Source organism: Ammodytes marinus (genome assembly GCF_949987685.1).
Source record: "Ammodytes marinus genome assembly, chromosome: 12".
NCBI classification, from domain to species: domain Eukaryota; kingdom Metazoa; phylum Chordata; class Actinopteri; order Uranoscopiformes; family Ammodytidae; genus Ammodytes; species Ammodytes marinus.
The window spans coordinates 22,147,959-22,174,174 of record NC_137216.1 but is presented as its reverse complement, the minus strand read 5'-3'; the positions used below and the strand labels follow the sequence as shown (position 1 = coordinate 22,174,174).

The window sequence follows — 26,216 nt, the reverse complement described above, 5'->3', positions numbered from 1 at the left end:
ATAGGTAGGAGATGTTACTGTATGCTTACATGACAAACTGTATATTAAAGACATACAGATGAATAACTATGCAACAATATTAGTAGGTTAAGTATGGCTGGTTGTAAAGAAGAAGAAGAAAAAAAAACATCAAACGACAGCAAAAAATGTCTGTCACAGTTTCTTAAAACCAAAGGAACTGTCACTAACTGTCTCAATGATATTCTCTTTACTATCTAATACAAGTAAAAGTTGAGAAGATAAGACCATCAAATGTTTGGCAATTTTGCTTAATTGACTAATGACATAAAATGAGTTTAATTATAGTGGTCTAATAGTATGATATAACACTGCACAGTTTTTTTTTAAAGAAATATGTCAAAGGATTGGAACTTAGAATGGCAACAGTACAGAAAACAAGTTATTTAAAGTATAAAAAGATGAACGCATTGTCCTGGCCTCTTATGCATGTGTTCAAGACCATCTACCTGCCTACCTATTTGTTAAGAAGGTCTTTGGAAATTTGATGGCATGTTTTTTTTGCTCATGCAAGGTTAAGTTTCATTGCCATCAAATAATATTGCACAATAGAATGGCGTGATTTAGGGCTGTCACTGTTTTACTATCAGTTTACTCACTTACTGTATGCTTGCTGTTTCCCTTATTATATGAAAGACAGTTGATGGTAAATGAGCTTTGGCAGGGCGCTTTGATGTTGTTCCTGGGATTTGGAGCAACTCTCCCACCTAGGGAATTACTTCCCCAAAGGGTTCTACATCTACTTAGACCTCTTCTGAGCCTGCAGTATTTTTCCAGTATTTTTTTTGTATTTCTTCCTCTTTTTGGATAGGGCCTTTCAACTACATTTAGCACTACTGTCATACTCTGACCTTATTTTGGTTTGCAAGTTCTTGTTAATCTGCTTCATCTTCAACTACCAACGGATCCTAGTCCTGTCATAACCAATCCTTGACAAACAAGCTTAAAGAATATTTGAAATTTTGTGGATCACCAAACAGTAAAAATGGGTAAAATAACACCATGGGAGCTATGCTTAATACATTATAGAGTCATTTTCCAAGGCAATAAAAACTTTAACTCTGATTTATGTAATTATGTAAATGCTTATCATAAAGAAGTCTTCTGGCAGGCTGTTCTATATTAGGAGCATGGGCTCACAAAAACCGCTTCTACACATCTTATTTTTATCCAGTGGGACTAAAAGGTCAATTATCAATGCATAATAATTGCATATTAATCAATCCTCCTCCGTATATATGTGAAGTTATGCTATACTGGAGTTGAACCTGTGTAGATATGCAGATAAGTTTAGACATTTTAGACTTCTGGTAAATGAACCAAGAGAGAAACAAAGAGAGTTGGAATATGCGAGGGACAAATGAAGGGATAGTACTGATATTGAGTTGAACTATGGTATACTGCTGCATACATCTGTTAAACAGAGATAGAGAAAATAAGGCTTTGGGAGAGGCAGGTTTTATTTCCCGTAAACCCAAGCGGCTCCTGAGCCTCCACTGCCTTTTCAACGCCATCTCCCGTGGAGGGACCGATCACCGCTGACCTCTCAGACAGAACCTGTCTCCAGTTGCTGTGGTAACCAAATCTTCTTTTGGCCTCCTTGTCCCCAGTTAAGTGGCTCAGATGAACTTCTAGACTTCAAATGGCCCACGGAGGTGCTGCACTTTAGCTGGTGTGTGATTAGAAAAGAAAAGAGAGAGAGACCGAGTTTCTAACACAACCAAGTTGAAATAAGGGGCCGTTTATACAATTTCCAGCACCGTTTCTGTCCCCGAAACGCATTAGTGCTATTTAATTTTGTCTTTAGTGATAATAAAAGGAGAAGAAAAGTGTTATCAAAATGCGACAAATCCTCATTTTTGTATCTTTATTTCATTGTGAAGTCATTTTTATTTCCGTATCTGCTGTCACCTTGTCGAAACTATACTAGGTGGCCGCTCTAAATCCCTCCACTAATGAGTTATGAGTTACCAGTGTGAAAGACGTACCATAAAATAAATGTAAATAGTAAGAAAGACAGTGCACCCACTAGAGGCAGAGCACTAAACTAATTACTACTGTCAATCACTTTGCATTTGCTCTGAGTAATTAAAAAAAATCAGTGCTGATTAAATAAGGATTGGCCTTTGGCAGCTCATTGGTTATTTTAGCACTAGTGTATCATGAGGCCAGTCCTCCCCAACACCTGTCGACAGAAATCCGTGGAAATATTACCTTGTTTTAACTTTCTTTACTGCCAACTGCCTGTTAAAATGATTAAGATCCGGCAAATTGCTTTACTTACAGATCATTTGCAAATATGGATTGTATTATTTGGTGCACTATTGGATTCTAAAAATAGGCAGCAGAACTACTACGTGATAAAATAATTAGTTGTGATTTCACAGAGAAGCAGGTGGATGCTCACATTGGTCACCAACTAAAGGCTTCAACTGCAAAAAATAAGTTATAAAACCATCAATGATAATACCTCATGGTAATAACTTTAACCTGCTGCCTTTCAGGTCGCAGTTTGTTCCATAGATTTTCTTTCTTGTCCGAATGTAGAACATTTACACAGTGGGAAGCCTATGAGCTATAATAGCTTACCATCCCTTTGATCACTGTCACACATTCCATGTCTGAAAAATGGTTTGAGATGGTACAAATGAGGAGAAAGTCCTTTGCCACACTTTGATATCTGTGTCAGGCCAAGTCCTATAGCCCAAGATAACCACCTGCCCAATCATGCATCAGTCATCTCCGCGCTGACTTGCCCCGGGAGCGAACTCAGTAGGAGCTCGCAGCACGTTGGCCTGCTTCACTGGTTCCCTCCGGGCCGAAGTGCTTGTCACAAGCAGAGCTGCATTTAGATACAATGCTCCATTACATCAATAATAGATGGGAGGATGAAGGGAGAACACCAAATGGGATGGGACAGCTCACTCAACAGGAGAGGACAAGTTCGCAATTATAAGGGGAAAAAGTGTGCCTGTTTGTGTATACACATGTAAAGTATGCAAGTGTGTGTGAGTGCTCGGGACTGCACGTGTTACATGAACTAGGCGGTGCGTGTGAAAGAGGTAGGATGACAAGCGATGTGAGGGTATGTGGAATACTGAGAGATATTGACTCGGTGGGTTTCTGCTACGATGGCGCCATTTAGGATCAGACTGACCCAGTTTCCACAGAGCCCATACATTTTAGATTATCCCTGCGGAAACGCGGGGTTTGCACAGTCTGCCTCCCCTGCATGGTGTTACATTGTGGCATACAGCAGGTAGAGGCAGGGACACAAAATGAAGCACTTAAACGTACATGCTGAATCATGCACACTTGTGTTAAAGAGAGGATATTAATTTCCCTCCCTCTACTAAACCACCTTCCTTTGCGCTCTCTCTCTCTCCCCTCCCCCCTACTTCTCTTCCCCCTCTCCCTCCCTTTCCCTTTTGCACCAGTTGGAGTGGTTATGTGGCTTTATGCGGCAGCCATTTAAATCATTACCTTTCCCACATTGATCCAGCCAGAAGGTAATTGGCTCAATCAAGAGAATTAAAAGCCCGGGTAAGATGGAATAATTCAGCTCACAGTTCAAAAGAGGATGGGAAAGACGAGAGAACTGGGACGTTGGGAGGGAATGCCGATATTAACCGTGGCGGATGAGAACGGGAACATTCTAAGTATAAGGGAGGGTAAAAAGGGAATTAAAATAAGAATATTAGCATATGAATGAGACTGAGGTGTACAAAAATGTAACATTATGACACATAAAATGATAGAGAGGGAGCAAAATGATTGCATGGAGATAAATCAACCGAGGTAAATACTTAAGGGGAGATGAATGAGAAGATAGCAGTTTTGGTAGGCTGCACATATTTTAGGTCTGGGGCACATTTTTTATCATTGGTAGTCACAAAGCATCCCCCTTGACTGTGTTTAACTTTCTGGCCCTGTCTCATTCTGATGTAGTTTAAAAATGCAGCAAGACTATCGTTTACCCCAGAGCCATCAATATTCCTTTACTAATGACATATCAAGCGACATACCTCCCGTTTCTGCCTCCCTCTCAGTATTCTTAAGAACCATACTTCTTTTTTTCCCCCAATGCACAAGACTGCAAGCTGATCTCAAAGGCTATCAGATCTCTCCTCGGTTAGTCCTTCAATTAGAGACGGACAGGAATCAAGAGGTGATCATTTGACTGGTCTGTCGGCGACCCTGCAACCTGCTGTCTCAGAGATAAAAGTGGATGGATGCACAGATTTCCTACTTAATTTTTCAACTCTTGTGTCGCCTCTGTAGTTTTGTCCATCAGTCATATCAGCTACGGGAGCAATCAATTTCCTTGTTGAGACACGGGGAGTCAGTCCAGCATGGGCCTTGATACATGAGCGATTAAATGATGTGGCTGGTTTTGAAGCAATCCCCCTTCTAGCCGCATTATATGAACAATTAGGCAATGCACCTTTTATTTATCACAGTCATCCATCGCAACGTCAAACACTCTGCACCTTAAGCTATACAGCGAGGCCACGTTCAGACTAACTTCAACCCTGTGTGAAAAGACGCAACCTCCTCATTTATTTGAAGGGGCCACTCCACTAATGCCAAGGAGGGTGCCAAGGCAAGGAGGGCTCGTGCCAAAAAATGTTTAGCGTCATCCTGCAAAGGGATTGAAATTGGCCTGACTTTCACCATAACCCAATGCAGTGTCATCCGGCGGCAAAGCGCTGCATTGGCCAATCATTTTACAGCAGATAGTTTGGGGGAACTATTTTAACTTGCAACTTGGTTTTCCAAATCATTTTAGATTTATGAATTGGTCAGATTGTCTAATCGTCCATTGCATGCATGACATCTGTAAAGCTATAGTACACATGTCTGAGGATGTTACCCATATGTCAGCAAATACATTTTTGTGTGAAAAGCATTTCAATAAGTACAAAAATTAATAATGTCAAAAACTATAACAACCTATGTTATAACAAACCTAAATGTTCCTTTACTGTTCTTTATACTTATTCAGCGGCATGTTGCGAAAGCGATCGTCTAGCCTTTAGTTATATCTTCATTACCTGATATTGAATTTAATGGCTCATCATGTCTTTGTGATCGATGTAGCCTTCTCTAAAGAACCCTAGTTATGCAAGATGTTGTGATGAAAAGCTCTGCTCCTGCTACACTCTAAAGCATTCTGTTTATGTAAAGCCTCAAAGCCTTACCATAGCCAAAACCCATTATCAGCCATGTGACGCTGAAGTTTGGTATGGACTCAAATATATATGCTGTATATAGTATATATACGTGTAAATACAGTTTATATACCGTATATTATATAGCTACATAGGCTATACTTGCTATGTGTGTTCATGTGGGTGTACACTGTGTGTTTTATTCAGGGTCCCAGAAGTTGCCATGTAGGATTCACAGATGAGCAAACCTGACATATAGGTATTACCCCTTGGGCTGATTGCGATGAGAAATGAAGGCACGTAGAGGGGGAAAAAAAGAACATTGGGGGATGTAGCGTGAATGGGGTCACTCTATGACGTTCATTGATGTCAATTCTTCCTGTGATATTTTGAAGAAATAGAGGCAGGAGGATTTGTTATGATGAGTAATAGGGTGTCTTTAGTGAGTACTTGGTAAAGGTCTACATAGGAGAGATAAGGAAATGCTGAAAATACTGGTAGCGCACAGTTGCCCCCTGGTCTTTACTTTCAAAGTGGAAATATGCATTGTTTATTCAGATATTGATGTGGTCAGTAATGGAGGTCAAGGAAAAAAACAACAGTGGAGAAAAAATGCCTAAGGATTGAAATACCAGCTGTTAAAAAGTGAATAAATGTCAGCCATCACTTTTTTAATTAACAAATGAAAGGTTAGAAGGACAATTTCTGCCATGCCCCTGCCTCAAAGCGTTAACCCCCCCTGCCCCTCTCCGGTAGCTTTTTTCAGGTCATCTATCAAAGCTTAAGTTTGCTCTGTCTAAGTTCACGTTAATATGCCTTTTGATTTCAGGTCATTTCAGTCCACTCTGGTTTTATATTTTGATATCTGGAAACAGATGCAGAATTTTTTTTTTTAAATTTTAACTGGGCAGATGCTCTCGTATAATTCAGCTCCAGTTCCTCCAAGCATATCTGCAGTATATAGCCTCACAGGAGTCGTCTTCCTGTCGACTTAACCGCAGTCCCCGCTGTGTATGCCCCCCCCCCCTTCCCCTCCCCCCTGCTGCGTTCCCCTAGCTGCTGTGTAACGCTGCTACAGAAAAACTCCAACGGAGATGTCTGTGCCTTGAAAGCAACATCCAGCCAGGCTGAGAGAAAGGAATACAAAACACAGACGAAATATACAGCACACACACACAAACAGCTGCTAATCCACGCAGGCTACGTGAGCCTTGATAAGGTAGTGAGCGTGTGGGTATATAAGCAGCCGACTGGAGTGTTAAAACGTGGCACACACACACAAGGCCTGTGTGTGCGGAGGGGTTTTAATTGGTGCTTGTAATTACCTCGTGAGTAAATGTATCATCTTCGTCACATTGTTTGTTTTTAATTTCGAGGCCATTTGGTTAGCGTTAGTGTTGCGACGAGTGCACTATACCCTATTCTCTCATGCATAAGCACACACATTTGGTATCATCTCAATAGGGCCGCATGGGCATACAATGGAAATATAAAGGGAAAAAAGGTTAGCATATGTTACGAAGATGGCAAGTCAAGAGCATTCCATTGCCTCTCGTGCTTAACACTTCACTAAGCATACAGGCTTCTTTACCCATTCCTTAATACACACATACAGTACACTCACCGTGCACACAAATGACTTACTTTATGGACTTATTATATGCATTCACCCAGCAGAAACTCTACTAAGAAAGCCAATATCAGCATACAGTTGTGTTCGAACATGAGTGTAACTTGTGTCAATGGTAATTGCTCATGCTGTGGACACGGTTCGTAAATCACAGTCATTTTCAAACTGTACCATGTACCACACATTTGCATATTAGATTACTGAAAGCTTCTTGACCTCTAACCAAGGGTAAGATGGGTGGTGGAAGGATGTGATGAGGCTCTAAAATACCAGTCAATTTCCTGCGGGGCTTATCAGAGCTGTTTGACTGGCGTGCGAGCAGCGAGCGGCCATCAGTTGTCAGGATTTAAACTTAGAGAGGAAATGAGACACTGGGGTGTGCTCTGAATATCCCCACAATGATAGGATGAACGTGAGAGAGAGAGGGGATGGAAAACCTATACATCAAACGCTGTAGAAAAGAATGCATGCTTCAGCAGCATGGTTAGTATTTACAAATCATTTAAATAGAAGTGGAGTGGCTAATCTGCAGTTTTCCTCTGCTGGAGGAGCAGTATGAGCGCTATAGCTTTCCCTGGTGTGTTTTGAATAGATCCAGTGCTCGGCTGTGGTGGCTGCATCAGACTGTCTGGATGACAGACACATCTTCCTCCCTTCATTAATCTCCATTTAGTTCTGCACTGGAGAGGAGAGAGGGAGGGAGGGCAGCGTGGGAGCGTTGGACAGGGGAAAAGGGGGGGAGAAAGATTAAAGATATGGCTGGCCATGAAATCGAAAAGGAGATGGAAGATGGGGGAAGAGGTAGAAAAGATGGAGAGAGAAAGAGGCTGTCGTGAACCAGAAATTAATATTGAAAGCAGAGGAATAGTTCCCTAGAAGAGAAGTGGGGAAGGTGAACGGAAAGAGGGGAGGGCGGGGGCATAGACGAGCTAAGGAGTATAGGTATAAATGGAAGAAAAAATGAGGCAGGAGAGAACGGCATGAGGAGGGGAAAGGGAGCCGGCTGTTTGATCTTTAACAGGATTATTTTCCTCTGCTTTCCTGCTATTTATTTGATTTTACCTCATATTTATTCATATGTAAATGCTGGCAGTGAGCCAGCAGTAACCCATAACGGAGTTCTGCGCCACACTGAGCCCGCCCTGTGACTGTGCATCACCGATACACACACTCAGCCGTACTGGGTAATCCTGAAGGGATTTCTGTGGACCTCTGCAGCCCTGCAGTAGGCCTGGACACAGGCAGGGATGCAGCAGACTACAGTTGTTATTGACTCACTATGGACTGCATTTTTGTTCTTTTGTTTTAACAGCTCGACCTTTAGAAAATGATGTTTGACTATGTGACCATCTGTTTGTTTGCTCTCCATCTCTCTGTGTATGGAGGGAGATGCTGGTCCAGCATCCCCTCTTTACACCATCCATCAGGCCCGTATTGAAAGACACCAACATAAAGCCAAGGCTAGCCTGTGCCCCGCCGATTATTTTGAGTCCCTTAATAAAACCAAGGGCTTGGGATTTGTCTGGTAGTTGGCCTGTGGGGTTGATAGAGCTTTTCCAGCATCCTGTGTGAGTGGGTCAAACCCTCATCTGAGTGCTAGGTGCTGGTCCCTGCTGTAGGAATTGATTTTGCTCTTTCTCTCGGATTATGACAGCCTGGCTCTGTCGATTTTCCATGGTGCCATCATTGGATGACAATCCTTAATCTCTGTGGCCTAGTGCCCGAACAAGATTGTGTTATCGTTTGTTTGATATTTTTAGGATACATAGATCCCTTACTGATTTACTAATACACAAATCCCATTTTGTATGATGTAAACCTTATGTAACTTTATTATAGCATCTGTTGATGTGTTTTGTATGTGCATATGCTTGACCTCAAATCCGTCTCATGTGGGATGTACTACATGGCCATTCAGGTCAGTAAGCAGAAAAAGGGCGCCGTGAGTCCTCTGTGGCTTGACTGTATGCTTCACCGACTCTGTCAGAGATTTAGTATATTCTGCTTTTCCAAATACCTGTATATAAACACACACAGCATGAACATATATCAGAGACCTTCGAATGCAGATTTGCAGTCCATAAAACCCGATTGTGTGTGTGTGTGTGTGTGTGTGTGTGTGTGTGTGTGTGTGTGTGTGTGTGTGTGTGTGTGTGTGTGTGTGTGTGTGTGTGTGTGTGTGTGTGTGTGTGTGTGTGTGTGTGTGTGTGTGTGTGTGTGTGTGTGTGTGTGTGTGTGTGTGTGTGTGTGTGTACCCTCCTACACACACAGGGGAGCATGGTCATTAGAGCCTTATTTCAGATTGTCTGGTGGGGCGCTCAGGGCCACAAAATGCAATTAGATTATAATATAAAATATTTATTTCCACAACACCTACTGTGCACCAACGAGCAGCCTTTACCCACTGTGTGCTTAAATATGAAAATAGTATATGAAGTGCATGCCCCAGAGAGCAGCAGACACAATTTCTCAATGTGGTCTCATGAGCTGACTCTGTGGGCACATCTGAGTGAATGCACATAAATGTGAGGGCAGGGAATGGCAATATACTGTATTACTACTGGTTTTCATTACTTTTGAATTGATATTTGAATTGAATGCATTATATTGCACCATAAATGACTGTGGTCAAAATACAGGGCTACACGTCGGCGTACATTTATTAGGAATATATATTTGAAGTTGATGTCCCTTTTGATTGGGCTCTATTCTGACTAAATGATAGGTCTAATGTTGGGTAAAAAAACTACACCTATTGAAAAATATATACTGCCTCCACCCACTAATTCACTTTACTTTATCATGTTTTGAAGAGATTTGTGGTCATTTTATAAATGAAACATAAGAAAGCTATCAGGGTTTATTAGCGGTTAGAATCAGCTGGACCGCTTCTAGATGCAGCATTAAAAGGATGTGTATGTTAAGTAATAATAAAATATGTTTTCTATTATATGTATGTATATCTCTTGTATGTATCCATGTGTATCTATTCCCTTGTATAATGTGCCCTTAAAGTTGCTCATGAAATGGTCTAATGGCACATTTTCAAAGCTGAAATATTCAAACTCCAAAATTTCAATACGGCTATCAATTGAGCTTGACCTTTCCAATTGTTAACACAAGATGCTGGGTTAATTTATGTGGGGTTACTTAGACTTTTAAGATCAGAAACCACAGGGGGAATTTAGTATGTCAGCCTGGAAGACTCAGTGTGTGTGTGTGTGTCTCCAACCCATGGAGGAGCAGGGATTAATGGATTGCGGCTTGTGCTCCTGTGAAGCTGCCTTCCTCTTCACTGTTTACCGAACAAAAAGCGTGCAGCTGCCTCTTTTCACCTTTTCAGTTTAAGCTGAAATACCTGCCACCCTTGGCTGATCAGGCGTTTGCAGTGATCTCTCTGTGCCGGTGAAGTTGACAAACCGGTGTGCTTTATTTTGATATATGTAAGTTCAGAGACAGGTGAACTCTGACTGTGGGAAGCTTTTTCAAGAGATGGGAGTCCGCTAGCTGCAAACTAGTTCTGCACTCTCACTGCATCTCACCAACTACAGTATGTATCTGTATGTTTACGTGGGTGGATTGGTGGGTGGAGGCCAAATGTTAAGGCATAAGCAGTAAGGATAGTAGTTAGTATATGAAACCAAACGCTGTATAACATAGTCATTCTAAGCATATTCATACAGATTGTGAAATACAAACTGAGGCGCAGGGCTCTGGGTATGATTTTATGATTGATGTGCAGAATCTAAAACTCACAAGATCAATGGGATGCCTACGACTTAAGCCCGGCAAGTGGGTTGAATAGAGGTGGATGTGAATGTTCATGTTTTCTTTCAGAACGTAATTAGCACCCCTGTACTGTACAGTATATAGTTATTTGCATGTGTGTATATGTACAAAAATGCATGTGTGTGTTTTCGGCCTGCACTGGGAGGATTACTGCAGATTTACAAGGCCTGGTAACAATGAGCAGACCCACCCCAGGGACCCATACTCCATCACTATCACAATGAAACGCTGCTAATTCCTATTTAAAGCTGCCGCACAGGCACTGCCCTCCCTGCTCTCTAGGCCGAGGGATAGCAGCAGGAAGCGAGGATGAATCCATGTTATGTTAGCCGGGATCATTTCTGTTCATTTCTGCTGCTTAGTTCACCACTTAAGTTTCCATAAATCTCTCTTCTCCCATTGTTTCCCATAGGATGTTTATGAGGTGACTTCATGAGACTAATGTGCGTTCCACTGGAGAGCAATGCATGTTAGCATCTGTATCATTTGTCTTGGAAATGGCCCACCCAAAGGCCCTATCCCCTTCTCTCGCCGCCACCTCTTATTGGCTAGCTGCTGAATAATTCAGCACTTTGGGATGTAAAGGGGATTTCTTTAATGCCTGGCTAGCAGGTTAATGTCAGGAGTTTGCTGTTGCATTAAACGCAGGCAGTGATTTATAATGTCAGCACAAGCACAGTGAATAAGCTGCACGGTGTTGTGTGTGGTTAGTGTGTTGCATCCATGGATGAAAGTGGTGTGTATGTCTGTTTATTGTCACTGTATGTTATTGCTGCATGCACCAATATGGTGTTATGCAATATAGACGGTAAGATTGAAGAGCAGAGTTACTGTGTACTGTTTGCTGCCTTTGCAAACTGCTTCCCGTCCTGGCTCCTGCACATGCACACTCATTTAGAGACAGGCTTTAATTGGACTCAGAATCAGGGGCAGAAATTTCCAGCTACATAAATATTTTACAAGAACGTATGGGACAAGTGTGTGTGTGTGTGTGTGTGTGTGTGTGTGTGTGTGTGTGTGTGTGTGTGTGTGTGTGTGTGTGTGTGTGTGTGTGTGTGTGTGTGTGTGTGTGTGTGTGTGTGTGTGTGTGTGTGTGTGTGTGTGCCTATCCTACTGTTTCCTTCCTTTTCATTTATTTTTCTATCTTTTTTTCTCTTTCACTCACACGTCCCTGAGCATGTGCACGAGCACACACAAGCTGTGCATGTTTCTGAGAAGCTGTAAAACCTTTTCCTTTGCCCATTAATAAGGATGATTTATTGGCACCAAATCACTTGAGGAATCCATTTCACTTACACACTAGACACACGCTCACGCACACATGCAAAAGCTGGCAAGCAAATACACATGCACATATAGTGTCTTTTAAACTGGGGCGCTATCGTAATGGGGGTAATGATATTTGCATTATTAATGAAGCAGGCTTCATACTCATCTTAATTGAAGATGTTCTTTCATCTTCAGCGCTTGCTCATTTATTGTCTCCCTCAATACAAGTGGTGTAATGCAATATACTCCAGATAGCATATGCTGTATACCCTAATAGTACTCACATACATTACAAGCATATACCGGTAAACACACACACTGATCAGTGATTTTTTTCTCTTGGGACTTTTGTATCGACCATAAGCTGCAGAAGACAAGTTTGTTGGAGAGAAGGTGGAGAGGGTTGAATGAGGGTCAGGGTTGTGGGATGAGAGGGTTTAGATTGAAGGGTGGGATTAAGTGAGGGCTGAGTAGAAGGAGATGAACAGAGGGATCCAATGAGGATCGTTAACGGGCATAAGCCCCAAGGTGCCATGGCAAGAAACCAAGAACGTTAAAAAACACCGTCATACTGTAGCTTCATGCTCCCCCTCCTTCCTCCCCCCCCCCCCCTCACCTTGAGGCAAAGGAGGAGAAATCCTTTAGGGGCGTGTGCCAACGTAACAACAAGCAAAACTACATCAGGGTGTAAAATATGACTAACACATTGACGTGTTCAAGTTTGTGTTATCAGTCAATGACCATGCATCAGATGATGAGCTGGGACTGATGGATAGACCTCGCTCTCACATTGTATCAGTCCTTCCTGGCAGTATATTGTCATTAGAGGGCATACTACCAGTAAAAGTTTGAATATAAATCACTAGAGAATTGTGTGTGTGTGTGTGTGTGTGTGTGTGTGTGTGTGTGTGTGTGTGTGTGTGTGTGTGTGTGTGTGTGTGTGTGTGTGTGTGTGTGTGTGTGTGTGTGTGTGTGTGTGTGTGTGTGTGTGTGTGTGTGTGTGTGTGTGTGTGTGTGTGTGTGTGTGTGTGTGTGTGTGTGTGTGTGTGTGTGTGTGTGTGTGTGTGTTTATGATCCATGGCATGGTGCCTGGGTCCAAGCCTAGGGCAGGAGTATCATTAACTTCTCTGGCCCCGAGTGTTGCTCTCACTGGAGATGTGTCTTTACCGACTGGATAGATGGATGGGTCATTGCCTCCGTCCCTCTACCACCCTCTCTCTCTCTCTCTCTCTCTCATTTTCAATTCTCCTGCTTTCATCTCAATTTAGCATCGCATTTCTTATTCAACCATGGCTATGATTTTATCTACTTATTTATTTATTTAGTTTGGTTCGGGATTTTTTTTTTCTCTTAAATCAGATGTCCTCTTACTGGCTTTTCTAGATGTTTGAGAGGTCAGAACAAAGTGAAATACCCCTAAGTCAAGACGATATCAGTTGGAGTACAATTAAAAGTGGATACTTTCTCTTTGCTTCAAATCACCCACCAGGATGTATATTGTACATGGTTATGCTTTTAACGTCAAATGACTCAAAATGTAACTAGCACAGCAGAACACAGTGTTATTTTGTCTAGAAAAATTACAGAGCTTTCTAAAGAGAAAACTAAAAAGCAGTATCACTGCGAGGCTTAATGTCTCAGATGTATAAATCATCCTAATGGATTGTGAAACATGGTAAATAATGAAAAAATGCACATTGTAACAAACCAGTTTCCTCTTCAACTAACTTGACAGCCAAGTGGGGCCCATGCATACAACCATGAATGTTGTATACTTTGGTCTGCCTCTGAATAACTCATGCGTTATGCCAACGACTTTTCAGCACCATGGACAGAGCCCCAATTGAGGACAAAGCTGACATAAAGGGCTGATCTGCAGGGATCGGCACAGTTAAAGCGGCAACGAGTAACATTTAAATATCTTTTAAACAGCCTCATGTTTCCTCTTATAATCATAAATGACCTTTAACAGCAAACGAGACCATCAGTGCAAAGAAAGACGTTTTTATATAGTTTTTATTACTGCATTTGATCTGGTCGTACACCCAGTCCGATTTTCGGTTCACGCGTGCATGCTCTATGGTCACATATCCGCATTGGTCGCAGATTTCAGTGTGGCGCAGCAACGTGAATTGAGAAGCCTATGGCTCCAGGTGAGGGAATGGGAGCGGGAGCCTTGTTTGAGACAGTTGTTTGTAGTCATAATGACTGATAACGGGGCTGAACCAAAGAAAAAAAAGAAAATGCAATGAAGAAAAGCTCAAAGGGAGAGTGATAGGCGAGCGGGAGGTCGTTGCCAAGCAACGTATACACAATTTCACGGAGCGAACCTAGACTGCAGTGTTTACTCCTAAATGAATGAGCGGTAGCCTACTAAAACACAGTTTACTTTGCCTCACCAGCATCATCAGATGACCATTATTCATCTGAAATAGTCATTATTTACAACAACATAAACACATTACCTCATCGTGATCCATAGACTACTAACTAACTGCCATCTCACGGACACGGACTCGTTCAGCTACGTGAGAGGTGACAATGCATCAACTCATTGCAATCAGGTGTGTTTAGCACTTACTGGCATTAGTTGATGCTGTGTCACTAACCACTCTCTGGAAGCCGAAAAGAGTCCGGTGCCCTCACTTTCAACACACGGACACGCACCATATTGCTTCCTGATTATTTGAATCTTGCTCTCCCCGCACGAGCTAGAAAACAGCTGGCGTCGTAAAAATACTACCGCTTTTGTTCAAAGGTGTCGCCAACGTGCCGACTTACTCGTAGTAGCTTTAAACAAAACTCTGCTCTTAACCATTAGTGGTGGTATAGGGTGTTCTTTATACTCCATTTCCTCTGTGTGTCCCTGTTTGCAGTTAGATTGCGTGTTTTGGAGTTTCTTCCCACCCCTCCCCCCCAGGCTGTAAGTTATAGGCCTTGAAATAGATGTTAAGAGAAGTGCTCGTTCACAAACCCAGAGAATACACAATGGCCTACTAAACTAGACAACTCCTTTTAAGGAATAATTTTTGGATTTCTGAAAAAAAAATCCAACAGATCAGATTTGATCAAGCTCCAACATAGCTGTTGGATGACAACTAGACCGTATAGGACATTTGCTTTTGTTCAAGCAACAAAGCATTCTAACCATTGTGGTAATAATGAATCATGTGCCTTAGGAGCAAACGGATGAACTCTGCATAGGTGGATGATGGGTGACTCAACAAAGTATCAGACTTAAAACATGGTAGACTGCAGTTTGTTTACCAATACTTACAGACAGTGAATAACCTTGGTTTCCTTTGGCCATGGCCGCGCCTTTTTCTTAACCTCATGCAAGTGGTTATTGGTGTTACCATAGCAACACATGTCTACTTTCATGGTGACGAATGTCCCCTAACCTCAACCATGTTTATTTTAACCCAAACCGCAATCTTTCCATTCACTTAACTTTTTTTATGTGCCTTAACCTTACAAATCAAATCAAATCAAATCAGTTTTATTTGTATAGCCCAATATCACAAATAGACATTTGCCTCAGTGGGCTTTACATTCCATACAATATGATACAATATGACACCCTGCCCTTACACCAATATGGCAGCTCGGCTGAGAAAAAAACTCCCAGTAAATTCCCTTTACCGGGATTAAATATATATCTGCTATCAAAGCAGAAAACAGTTGTGTTTATGAAACAGCATTGTTATTTAGCATCATGTGACAATAAATAAGATGAGAACATAGACCAACACTGAATTTAGTCAATTAGCTAATTGTTGTATAAGCTGGTCCTCCGTTTTCTGTCCAATACACACTGTACTACATTCCTTGTCACTGCTAACTTTACTGTGAGCTTGAGGGTGTTGAGAGCCATGTGCTTCTCCCAGAACACATTTAGCTACCAGCTGCTGCTTTTTACCAGAAAGCCAACGGCTTCACTGTTAGGGCTTTCTGTCTGGTTTTGTATCTCATAAGTAGGCCTTAGAGAGTTAATTTTTTAAATATGGAAAGCGGAATTGCCAATGTAAACAAAGGAAAACAACGATAATCCACGGTATTCGAGCCTTAGCTGTTTGATTTACCTGAATATTGTGTGTGTGTGTGTGTGTGTGTGTGTGTGTGTGTGTGTGTGTGTGTGTGTGTGTGTGTGTGTGTGTGTGTGTGTGTGTGTGTGTGTGTGTGTGTGTGTGTGTGTGTGTGTGTGTGTGTGTGTGTGTGTGTGTGTGTGTGTGTGTGTGTGTGTGGAATTTAATGCCCTTGTTTTGTCTACCTTATTCTTCCTCCTCCGCTTTATTTTTGTGTCTCGGGCCGCAAGAGAAGAGAAAGAGAGGAGCATGGGTGATAATGACTTGTCAAATTAGAAGCGATGGAACCTGCAGCGAGTGTAAACACAATGCGGAATGTTCAGATGACATTTTCCGAGCTGTATTTCTACTGGGGGAGATTAGCAGAGTGACAGCTCAGCCAGTCTGCATCGCATGGATCACAGCTGCACTGTGGAGAGCGCACACACACACACACACACACACACACACACACACACACACACACACACACACACACACACACAATGACAGAGAGAAGAAGAAATACATTACCTGCATTTTAATACTGCACCGCAGACTGACACCTGCATAAGCAAACAGATCATTTTTCCACAGAAGAACATGTGCACACGCTTTGCATCTGGAGATCTGTGATTTGAAATGCTCTGCCTCCTTCGGGCCTCTCTGCCCAGTCATGGTCCAAGGGACTTGGCTCAGCCAGTCTGGGTGTGTATGGATTCATGTCTATGTAGCCTGCCCACAGTTGTCAGCATGATGGATGGTGTTCACACACAGCCTTGACTTTATAACTTATACGAGACTTAATTTGCATGTGTTCCCATTGCCAGTAAAACTGCACATGATGTAGGAGAGCCGTAGACTTTTTAGTTGGCGAGATATTAAGGGCTCCTGTTTCTTAGTGTCCTATTTTACGCATGGCCGTCCTCCCCAGCACAGCAGCAGCCATGAACGGCACTGCTCATTTCCCAACTTCGCCTATGAAATAAAGAGCCATTTACGAGGAACAATGTCCCAGCCACCACATCTCCCTCTATCCTCCCCCCACTATTGCAGAGATAGTATTGAGAGTCCCAAGCGCATCAATTTGGGCCTCAAATGACTTTCCCCAGCTGGCCAAATCCTGACAAGCTTTCTGTTCTCCTTAAAAAGAGCCCTTTTATCATCAAGAGAAAGGAAGAAAGGATGAGCGAGGGAGAGCGAGAGAGAGAGAGAGAGAGAGAGCGCACGAGAGAGCGCGCACAAGAGAGAGTGAGTAAAGTCAAAAAGCTAATGTCTTGGTGACACCCTTTCTCACACAACAGGGGAAATTTCTGTTCTATTACGGGTTCTGGTTAATTTGAAGTCAATTGGAGAGTTATTAAAAGGATCTGAGTGAGCTGTGCTGAACTTGGGCAAGGGCGAGAAACTCACCCTGGTTTCTGTATGAAACAATAGAAACAGGACTGTCACCTTCAAGCAAACTTGAAAGTTTGTACGATTTGCCTATAGCTACTTTTAATACTGCACTGTATATGTAGACGTATGGATTCCATATATTTTTTTCTTATAGTAGTTACTTTAGACTCAAATGCGTCGGTCTGCAGTTTCCTTCCGAACACCTGCGTAGATTTTGTGGGGTAAATCTCATTGTTGAGGATTTGCTTTATTTTTAGGTATTGCTTTCGGTTTATCTCTCAAAGCTTCGTGTTGCCTTTGAAATTACTTTGCCAATATGTATGCAAATTCCAACATCTACTGCCAGAAATTAGATTAACTTCATTTCCCCATTGTTCCTATATCCCTTCCGTGGTCCTCAGGAGCAGGTTTCGGTAGTTTAATGTAACACTGTCGGGCATTACAGCCCAATTTACAGTGCATGCACTGCAAATAATGTCAGAGACAAAAAGAATTATAAAGCGAGATGCAGAGAAATGAAAGCTCTGATTTAATTCACATGCAGGAGGATCTAATGAGTGAATCGGACTGATGTGGACACACTCACACACACACAGGTACTAGGACATGTTTTCATAGCAGAAGTCAATGGGGATGATATAATGGCCTCCTATAATCTGGAATGTATACGGAGAGATCAGCTATCCATCATCAAATATAACTTTATTGAGACTTTTTATTGAATTTTCCACATAATTGGCAAACACAACCGGAACAATAGCAACAATGTAAAACAAAAACATGGAAAAACAAAATCAATATAAGATAAAGCGAAGAAGACAAAAACAGACAATGTAATGCCATATAGTCACTGGAGCATAACAGCCATTACAGCAAACATTAAGGAAGACTTATTTAACCTTGAAGTGAGACAGTCAGTGTACAAGCAAGACTGTACGGCAGATATTTTAGTTGTTGTCCTGGAAACCCTGAAAGAAGACAGGGCATTTTTTCTCTTATTAAGTGTAAAACATGTGTTGTCACAGACTAAATGCAGTCTACTGTATGTAACATAATCGAATTGTAGTAAATCAACCAGAGTGGAATTACCCCATTTAGAAAGGGTTGAGGCAGTAGGACATTCCATGCAAGAAGGACATTATCGGGAACTAAAGGTGCAGTAATATTCAAAGGTCAAATTTTACAGCTCCCTCCCAAACGACATTACGTTTTTTTAAGTTAATATGAATGGATTTCGTAGCCTCTATTATTATTATTATTATTATCATTATTATTATTATTATTATTATTATTATTATTATTATTATTATTATTATTATTATTATTATTATTATTATTATTATTATAACACTTGAGACCCATTTTTCAGCATGTATTTGTTGACATATTTTCGCCATTTAAAGTTTACCGAATCAGCTATTAGCAGCTTCTGTTTGCAGTATACCCATGGCTTTACATATGACTATCTCTAGATTACATTTGTACTAAATGTGACAATTCTACGGCAAGTTATTAAAAAATTTAACACATTTTTTTGTTAAGAATACCATGTTGGTACATGGATCCAAGTAGAAATAACTGACCTTCTGCTGTTTTTTTTTTATACCAGCATGCACCTGTCCCTTTCCCCTTACTGTAAGGGCCGGCTTCACAGCTTGAAGTCCACTGGTGTAAAATATTCCAAGCTGTGTGAATTAATTTAGTGCTTTCTGTGAGCTATGATGAGGGAGGCTACGGAAGAAAAATCAGCTGGATTCGACTGCAAGCAGAAGAAGAGAAAACCTTCTACCAACAAAAATAACAAGGCTGTGAAATAGTGGGCAAATGACTCAGTCTTTCTTTGTATGATGGGACAAAGTAATGGCGGGGACAAATACCAAGTTTGGCATTGGTCTGTCCAGGAGGGGTTTTGTTTTGTTGGAGAGCTTTATGGCAGCCGGGCTGGCAGATATGGTGCTTGTTTACTGTGCATATGCAGACTTCACATCCCATCCCAGTTTTACTTCTGTCACTATCTCTGTTTCTTTCTGTCTCAATGCTTCTCCAGTCCTTAATTATAATTGTATATCTTCATACTTTTCCACACAGGTGGTGTTGTCTAAACTTACGTGATAGGGAAGCAGTGGCAATGTTTACAGAGCCTAAAGTTGGCCTTTTGTTTGGTCTATCTGTTTGTTTATTGTGGACAACTACTGGCCGGCCGGCATGAAAACATATATTTAAATTTGTTATTTTCAAGTTCAAACAAGCAGCAATAGCTGTGTAGTTGGCCCTAATGCACCCAAACCAATGATAGCAAACAAGAAGCTGAAGAAAAGATACAGTGAATAAGATAATTGCTTTTGGGGGGGTCATAAATTAGTTAAAAAAAACATGTTAGATTGATTGGTTTCAGTGGGTTTTTCTTTTCTGAAGAAAGACTGTCTCAAAATAACTGATAAAGCAAAAGAAGGATCAAATATTTACCCATTTCAAAATGATAATGAGATTTGTGAGGTTATTTAATGGAAGCTGTGCCTTATATTATAAATGATACTACATTTGTTCCTCAGTTAGAAAGACAAAACAAAAAGGAAGATGGGTTTTTTTTTATGAGTAAAGTGCTATCCCCTATCAAACAGATTTTTGTTTAGACAGCAAACATGATCCCCACCGTCTTTAGAGACAAAATATCAGTATTGGACCACATTTGCATCTAAATGAACAATGGTGAACTGCGGGTAAGAGAGAATGATTTAGAGACGGAGAAATATGGAGTGGCACAGCACAGAGGGGGACATTAGAAAGACAGACTTAGAGTTGTACGAAGACTGAGAGTGATAAATGCAATCATTAATCTAAAACCATGCTTTAGTGAAAAAAAATAACTTGTCTAATAAAAGTATACATGATTTTGACATTCATAAAGTATTGCAAAAATTATATTTCAATTGATAGATTCTGTGTTGAAAAAAATAAAACTCATGTGCAGAGAACCTCTGTTATTGTAAATCCAGACCATTTCAGCTTCTATTTAATCAGATGTTGACCCCACTGGACCAGTGTAAGACCAGCTAGGACCTAAACAAAGCCAGGTCACATTAACTGGGTCCGTTCGTTGTGGAGACACCAAAGATGGATGATACAGAAACGTATTTTCCTTATCAGGTTGTACTTTGCTGAATCTTTTTAGCAAATGCCATTTAAACTTCAGTGGCCTGGGTCTGCATCCGCTCTCACAAGATTCCGTTTTTCTGTTCCTTGTTTACTGACTCAATTGATGATTACGATAGACATATTAACATAAATAGATCTGATATGGCGTCTTGAATGTTCATAGGCTTTGAGGTTGGCTATGAAAATTATTATTGAGCTTAATGTACAGGAGATATCCTATACAAGGAGTTAGTATAGCAACAAAACTAGAACTCACATAGGGCAGGATAAAAAAATAAACAAGGCAATAGAATTGCGTTAGTTCAGGCAGAGCACTGATTGCGTTCGCTGACTGACATCAGCTGTTTTATTCATGGTTAGTAATCATCACAGCTGTGGCTATCAGCTGACTTTGAACTTTTAAATCACATTTATGCAAGTGTACTGGGCAACAATTATAACCTGACACTACTCAGTATAGCTCTACTGATACGGTCATGCCAAGACTGTTTGCTGTTGCAGAATATAAAGAGTCGGGAGCATCAAGATAACGGTTGGCGGCTCTTATTTTCCTTTTTCAGAAGAGAAAGCAATATTATTATTGAGACAATTAAAAGAGGTCCATCAAACCTCAACCAACGGAACATATGATAGAAATAAGGCATTCATTTTTGTTTCATCCATTAATGTGAGTCTCCTCACATGCTATATGTGTATTGTACCCAATGATCACATGCTATGTCAGTACAGGGGGCAGAGATAACTACAGCACTGTTGCACAGGGGAAGAATATGTCATTTGCTCAAAGATCATGGCTGGTGTTTGTTTGTTATACCATCAGAGCTTTTACTAGCACAGTGGACCATTTACTAAAGATTCTGCACATTTGCCTTGAGGGTTCAGCACAGCTCTCAGCCACAGTACACACACCATGGAGATCTATAGAACATAATTGGCCTTAGCAGTGAATGCAGTGCACTTTTCCACACTGGGTAATGTTGGCCTCGGTGCTATAGTGGTTATACAAGATGTTGATTCTGAAAGGTAATAATCTCTTTCATAGGAAAATCTTACATTGCACTGACCGAAATGTATTTGTTATCGTTCCAAAATTCAGTAAGAAACCACCACATATAGAGTATATGCCATGGAGGAGTTTGCTGAATAGTTAGATAGAGATGCCGCCTTGTTGGTGTGTGAGCTGAAGAGGAGAGAGATAGAACGAGAGGGACAGAAAGTTATTAAGAGTCCTTATCCGAGTATAGATCATCCAATGTCTCTCTGGCCTGCGAGATCTCTGCCGCCCACCCAACACCTGGTAATTACACTTCATTGGGAGAGCAGCTAGGGATGAGAGAAGAGAGGGCCGACTACTGAGGAGGGGGACAAGAGAGCGAGGGAGAGACTTGGAAGTGGGCAAGCGAGGCACACTTGAGACCACATACTGTTGTGAAAGGATAATAGGAGGTTGATTGTGGGTGAGGGGGGGGGCATGCAGGAGTTGACACATAGATGACACGTAGGCCACTCTGTGATTATGTGTGTGTTGGTGGTTAGGTTGTTGGGAGTGTGTATTTTGCTGTGTGTGTGTGTGTGTGTGTGTGTGTGTGTGTGTGTGTGTGTGTGTGTGTGTGTGTGTGTGTGTGTGTGTGTGTGTGTGTGTGTGTGTGTGTGTGTGTGTGTGTGTGTGTGTGTGTGTGTGTGTGTGTGTGTGTGTGTGTGTGTGTGTGTGTGTGTGTGTGTGTGTGTGTGTGTGTGTGTGTGTGTGTGTGTGTGTGTGTGTGTGTGTGTGTGTGTGTGTGTGTGTGTGTGTGTGTGTGTGTGTGTGTTTGGCTCCAGTAAGGTTCATGCATGAATGTGAGGAAATTTATAGTAGCTCAGGGGGTCTTTATTTATTGCCCGGGTTTAGTATCTTACAGTTCTGCCTCGACGCAGGTTTCTGTATGACACACACACACAAACACACACACACACACACACACACACACACACACACACATCCTGTAGCTTGACATTCCCACTTGCTTTATCTTTGCACCGGTCGTAACTATGCCCTACACATCATGCTATGTAGCAGTGTTAGAGCATCAGCAGCAGCAGCAGCAGAGTTTAGCACAAGTGCTGCAGCTTACAGTGCTGCAGTAAGATTCAGTGGAGCCGAGGAGTCTGACAGCCGTAGTATGGAAATGTGTCAATATGGAAACATCTTTTACAAAATGGGCTGGTCTAAGAGTGGCTGAACACAATCACTACTAAAGGTGTGATGTCCCAGAGGTGCAGAGAGGAAAGGGGAGAGATCCTGTGTGTGTGTGTGTGTGTGTGTGTGTGTGTACAGCCTACAACATCAAATTAAAATAAATACACTCATAACTGTTAACCAATTTAAAGTTATTATTTTGAATCAGCCCCACTCCACTTGTAACTGTTTTAATTAGGTTATTGTTCTGCTTTATTCAATTGATCTGAATGTTTTAATTGTTGTTGTCTCTTTGTAAGCTTGTTGTGTATTCTAATTGTGTATTGTGTATCTGTAATTTGTCTCGACGTCATTGTAAAAGAGGGTAACCCTCAATTGATCTTTCGAGAATAAATAAAGGAAAATGAATGAATGAATGTGTGTGTGTAGATGTATGTGCTGTCAGCGGGGGGAAAGAGTGAGAGGTGAGGACTGCAGAATTTCTCCAGCGGGAAGCATTGATTTTCCGGCCCAGCATGGAGATGTTGGAAATGTCAGCCTCTAATTGAGTTGATAAAACCGTTTTGAGTTTCAGACATAAATATGGTTTCTCCCACAAAAGGCCACCGCATTAGAGAACTCCCCCTGGGTGGTCTGTAAGGAATGAAAGCTGTCCTCTGTTGTGTGTTTACATGTGCCTGATCTTATGGCACTGGGAGCCTGCTTTCTCGGACAGCACACCTCTGCAAATCTGCATGGTGAAAGCACCCAACGGGGAAGGATACAATGTTTTCTTTCATTGCGAAACCGGATCCGAGCTCGTTAGAATAAGCATTATTTGTTGTGGCAGGGGGGCGGGGGAGGGGGGGAGGGGAGAAATGGAGAGTGAGAGGGAGAGGCCGAGGTCATATCCATTAGAGGTGTAAAGGGTGAATAAAGAAAAGACAGAATGAAGCCTCCCCTGTCCCTGCTGATTAGCAGATTTATATGCAGAGAGGGCAGAGGACTTACCTGCTGCCTTCAATGGAGATTCGCTCTCAAGTCAGAAGAGGAGTTACCTGTCCTCTGTTCAATGTTTCTCCTATATCTCATATTTAATGTTTAAATATTCAAAGATTTAGATGCACAGATTGGATTTTTTTTTAAATAGTCAAAATGGCATGGCAAATCAATTTTGTCCTTGTTTTTGAAAATATTGGAACAAGTTAACCATGTAACTAAATTACCGAAAAATACAGCTTGTGTCCCATCCCATGCCTAACTTGTGAATGGTGTTCATCTGTAACATGCAGTTGTGTCGGATTTAGAGTTGTTAGGGTGCATGCATGAGAATACATTTGAGAGTGCCCTTCGTTATCGTTTGCATCTATAGGGGCCCTGTTCTCATCTTTATGAAGGATAATTAGGCAGGGTTTCACACATTACTCACACACAACAACCACACTCACCTCATAGGCGCACACACTTTTGTGGCTGAGCCTACTGGTAATTAACAGAAATAATTAGGCAGACAACCATTCATATAGGGAACGCAGACACACACACACACACACACACACACACACACACACACACACACACACACACACACACTCAAGGACACACATTACTTCCCCGGTAATTAAGAGTATTAATTACAAGCATTGCTGTCCCTGTGAGGCTATGTATCGCTCACAGACTGGCACACAGCAGGGATTGTATTACTTTATCTCACCACACCATCACCACCTCTCTCTCTCCTTCTCTCTCTCTCTCGCTCTCTCTCTCGCTCTCTCACTCTGTCTCTAAATCTCTCTGGTTACACATGTACTCCCTAATATACACCTGCTGGATAAACAAACGATAGCTAATTAGTCAGAGACTGATAGCTGGCCAAAGGTTAACCTTTAGCTTGGGGAATTGAGAGAGGTGTGCGAGCTAGCGTAGAACTGGAACAGACCAGTGTGCCTGAGGGGCTGTGCCAGTGTCTTTGATTTTTGTCAAATGTCCTTTCAGCTGCTGTGCCCCCTGCCTTACTGTTGCCTCCGGGTGCCTCTCCATACTTCTGCAGCTGTAGTATATACATTCATGGACGTCTTAGTGTGGGGAAAAGTGGAACTGACTATCCAGGGCCCAAATCAAGAAAAAAGCCTGAAATGATTTTAAAAGATAATAATTAAATGGAAGTTGGAAGTTTTATTAATACTTAAAAAGTTTGGGTTGAAGTTTTAAGCGACTAAAGTTTAGTTTTTAACTAGTGGAGGCTCTGTGTTCACCTTCCCCCCTTCCAAAATGCGCATATGGTTTAGTCAAGCCAAGTGTCTCTAAACAGCTGAGTAATGCAGGAGGCTCAAGTGCATTGTTATTGTCACAGCTTTAAATATATATTTTTTAAAAAAAGTGCTGAGGGAAAACAACTACTGACTTATTTATTTCCAAAGAAAGGTGAGCACAACAAACACAGTTCAGAATGTTTCAAGACTATGTTAGCTGTTGTTTGGATTGAAGGCAGTCAGCCATGAAATATATTTTGGAGCAGATTTGCATTATTTAACCTGAATTAGTCTGTATTATAAATAAATCAGCATCATATGTACACTGTCATATGGCATTATGTCTATGAAAATGAGTTTATCAAAGCCAAAAATCATTAAAGACATGGCCCATATTTAACCTCACTTAACCAAAGTTAAGTTATTGTAGGCTACAATATGTTAAGGAAGGAGGGTTGATATTTGGGTTAATATCAAAGAGTGCAGTCTTAATCCAGACACTTACCTAGGGAGCCAAGCTCTCGGCCCAGTCAGTGTAGCGCAAAGTAATGGGGAGGAGCTGGGATCTTGTGTTTACAAAACACAACCACCAAATGCTACCTATGCAAAACACAGCCAAAGGGGGTTGATTGCAGAACAACACACCAGCACACAATCTAGTGGGGCATAAATTATCATAAAGAGTTTTTTTATTTTGTGTGACTTTTTGGAGGAAAATCCTGCATTGTACACCTTTAAGGATGAACGAGGTATAGTCTGTTAGCGCTGGACAAAAAACTGAGAGAAAAAACAGCCTAAGGGAAAATATCCAGCCCATAGACAAGAAACCACTGTTAGACAAGGAACACACCTTGCCTCAGGAGCAGTTAATGAACTAGCCTTGCACTGTTTTGGAGCTGTGGTGCAAACCTCAGCACTTGGAGGAAGTTTGACATCATTTATGGAGATGTTTTACAGTTCACTCCCAAATTTCACAGGAGTTGCACGTTTGGGTGTTGCAGCAGGATAGCGTCTGAGGTTGGTACACATGCCCTGAATGTGTGAGCAGAGTCTATGGGAGAGGAGTTGAGTCTATCATGCAGGCATTGTGCAGTGACATGGCAATCCTCCAAAAGCTCACGCGCAATATGGAGCAAAATAACGTTGAACTACATTAATACCTGTGCAGTATACACCATGAAAAAATGTTATAGGAAAAAAGAAATAAATGAATACTAGAGTACTTAACAGAGCTTAATATTTCATTACTAATAATGCTATTTAAGTGAATGTGTTTTTTAAATCAGTAAGAGGATTAGTGTGGGTGGTTTATGA

At 41.5% G+C, this 26,216-nt stretch overlaps 1 protein-coding gene across 1 annotated transcript in view; it reads left to right on the top strand.

Moving 5' to 3' along the window:
- il1rapl1a (interleukin 1 receptor accessory protein-like 1a) overlaps positions 1-26,216 on the top strand; it is a gene marked incomplete at both ends in the record, with an annotated part of 129,741 nt that overhangs the window by 18,020 nt on the left and 85,505 nt on the right. The window lies entirely within an intron of this gene.